The sequence below is a fragment of the Physeter macrocephalus genome, chromosome 8, assembly GCF_002837175.3.
Source record: "Physeter macrocephalus isolate SW-GA chromosome 8, ASM283717v5, whole genome shotgun sequence".
Classification (NCBI taxonomy): domain Eukaryota; kingdom Metazoa; phylum Chordata; class Mammalia; order Artiodactyla; family Physeteridae; genus Physeter; species Physeter macrocephalus.
This window is the reverse complement of record NC_041221.1, coordinates 80,773,663-80,777,078: the sequence shown is the minus strand read 5'-3', so window position 1 is coordinate 80,777,078 and position 3,416 is coordinate 80,773,663. Positions and strand designations below refer to the sequence as shown.

The 3,416-nt window shown below is 36.7% G+C and overlaps 1 long non-coding RNA gene across 1 annotated transcript in view; it reads right to left on the bottom strand.

Annotated features, from left to right (window-relative positions):
- The window catches only part of LOC129392332 (uncharacterized), a 72,758-nt gene that overhangs the window by 29,391 nt on the left and 39,951 nt on the right, over positions 1-3,416 (bottom strand). The window lies entirely within an intron of this gene.

Sequence of the window (3,416 nt, the reverse complement as noted above, 5' to 3'; positions counted from 1 at the left end):
CTGAGTCTGCGCGTCCGGAGCCTGTGCTCCGCAACGGGAGAGGCCACAGCAGAGGGAGGCCCGCATACCACAAAAAAATAATAATAATAAAATAAACTCAAAATGGATTAAAGACCTAAATGTAAGACCAGAATCTATAAAACTCTTAGAGGAAAACATAGGCAGAACACTCTATGACATAAATCACAGCAAGATCTTTTTTGACCTACCTCCTAAAGTAATGGAAATAAAAACAAAAATAAACAAATGGGATCTAATAAAACTTAAAAGCTTTTGCACAGCAAAGGAAACCATAAACAAGACAAAAAGACAACACTCAGAATGGGAGAAAATATTTGCAAATGAAGCAGCAGACAAAGGTTTCATCTCCAAGATATACAAGCAGCTCATGCAGTTCAATGTCAAAAAAAAAAAAAAACAAAAAACAATCCAAAAACGGGTGGAAGACCTAAACAGACATTTCTCCAAAGAAGATATACAGATTGCCAATGAACACCTGAAAGGATGCTCAACATCACTAATTATTAGAGAAATGCAAATCAAAACCACAATGAGGTATCACCACACACCAGTCAGAATGGCCATCATCAAAAAATCTACAAACTATAAATGCTGGAGATGATGTGGAGAAAAGGGAACCCTTTTGCACTGTTGGTGGGAAAGTCCCCATCTCTTAATCATGTGCAGTCAGTCAAAGAATACCAGACATCTGAGGAAAATCTCTAATTTAGAAGATAGCAATGCAAACAAAGAAAAAGCCACTTGGAGGAAATATGGTGAAGCACACTTTTTAAAAAAGAAACCAATTATGAGTAGTATATTGGAGAGCTAAGAGAAGATACTGTATCCACGAAATAAGAACAGGACATTATATACCTCTCTCTCCATCATAAACAAAGGAGTATTCAGGGGGAAAAGTGCTCCTGGAATTAAAAATGTGACAGCAAAATGAAGAAGGGATGGAAGATAAAATCGAACCATTTCCCTTAAAAAGTAAAGCAAAAATACAGAGAAATAGGGGAAAAGCAGGATTACTCTAAGATGTCCAAAAGCAAAACAACAGAAATTCCAGAAAGAGAAAACAGAGAAAATGGAGGGAAGAAATTACCAGTGAAATGAATGAAAAAAATTTCCCAGAGTGAAGAATGGAGAGAGAGGCAAATATAGGGATTCACAGCTTATTGGAACAGAGTTTCATGAGTGGAAACAACTGTGGGAACTGGTGCCAGGGTAGGAAAGCTGCACTATAATTGACAAATTGCTGGGATCTCAGAGTGGACAGTCTAAGAGTTAAAACTCCAGGGGGACCCAGTTATAGGGTGGCCTCCACAATTTTGTGAAATTTACCTCTAGGAGCTTGACCAGGTTCTCACAGTAAATATTACAGAAAAATCCTCTTGTGCTTCCAGCAGGGGGAGAGAAAAAAAACCATTTTGAAATACAACAGAGCACTCTGTTCTTTTAAACAAGGTCTGCCCTCAGGAGAAACTAATTAACCAGAGCCTTACCTGCTGGGATATTATCAGAGCTTAACTGACCTGGAGGAAGGGCAATACCCAGCTCCAGCCCACTCTAGCCACTCTCTCTCACCTAAGGGAGGAGAAAAAACACTGAGTAACACTTAAATTTCCCATAGGCTCACTAAAAGACTGAGACCTAATCCTAGGACTACAGAATGCTTCCCCTCTTCCCATACCTCATTACAACATTACTAAAATCCTGTTTACAGCAGTTGGCTTCACCTTGTACATCATGTCCAGCCAGCAAAAAAAAAAAAAAAAAAAGAAAAATAGTGCTAAGCATATTAAAAGACAAAAAACACAATTTGAAGAGACAGAGCAAGCCTCAAAACCAGACATGGCAGGGATGTTGGATGTTGGAATTATCAGACCAGGAATTCAAAACAACTATGATTAATATGCTAAGGTCTCCAATGGATGAAGTAGACAGCATGAAAGAACAGATGGACAATCCAAGTAGAGAGATGCAAATCCTAAGAAAGAACCAAAAAGAAATGGTAGAGATGAAAAACACTAAAACAAAAATGAAGAATGATTTTGATAGGCTTATTAGTAGATAAGCAGATGGACATGGCTAAGGAAAGAATCACTGAGTTTGAGGATATCTCAATAGAAACCTTCCAAACTGAAAAGCAAAGAGAACAATATTTTGTATTTTGGGACAACTACAAAAAGTGTAACATACACATAATGGAAATACCAGAAGGAGATGAAAGGTAGAAAGGAAAAGAAGAAAAATTTGAAAAAATAATGATTGAGAATTTCACCAGATTAATGTCAGACACCAAACCACAGATTGGGGAAGCTCAGAAAACACCAAGTAGCATAAATGAAGAAAAATACACTAAGGCATATCATTTTCAAACTACAGAAAATCAAAGATAAAGAAAAAAATCCTGAAAGAAGCTAGAAGGGAAAAATATATTACCTATGGAACAACAAAGATAAGAGTTAATCTGACTTCTCCTCAAAAACCATGCAAGCAAGAAGAGAGTAAAGTGAAATATTTAACTTATTGAGAGAAAAAATCCCACCAATCTAGAATTCTGTACTCAGAGAAATTATCCTTGAAAAGTGAAGGAGAAATAAAGACTGAGACAAACAAAAATTGAAGGATTATGTTGCCAGTAGACCTGACTTGCAAGAAATTTTAAAAGAAATTCCTTAGAGAAGGAAAGTGATATAAACGTAGATCTACATTTAAAAAAGAAGACCATTGAAGAAGGAATAAGTGAAGGTAAAATAAAAACTTTTATTTCCTTATTCTTTTTCTGGAATTTTATTTTTTTATATACAGCAGGTTCTTATTAGTTATCTATTTTATACATATATTAGTGTATACATGTCAATCCCAATCTCCCTATTCATCTTACCACCACCACCACCACCCCCCTCACCACTTTCCTCCCTTGGTGTCCATACATTTGCTCTCTACATCTGTGTCTCTATTTCTGCCTTGCAAACAGGTTCATCTCTACAATTTTTCTAGGTTCTACATATATGCATTAATATAGGATATTTGTTTTTCTCTCTCTGACTTACTTCACTCTGTATGACAGTCTCTAGGTCCATCCACGTCTCTACAAATGACCCAATTTCGTTCCTTTTTATGGCTGAGTAATATTCCATTGTGTATATGTACCACATCTTCTTTATCCATTCGTCTGTTGATGGGCATTTAGGTTGCTTCCATGACCTGGCTATTGTAAATAGTGCTGCAATGAACATTGGGGTGCATGTGTCTTTTTGAATTATGGTTTTCTCAGGGTATATGCCCAGTAGTGGGATTGCTGGATCATATGGTAATTCTATTTTTAGTTTTTTAAGGAACCTCCATACTGTTCTCCATAGTGGCTGTATCCATTTACATTCCCACCAACAGTGCAAGAGGTTTCC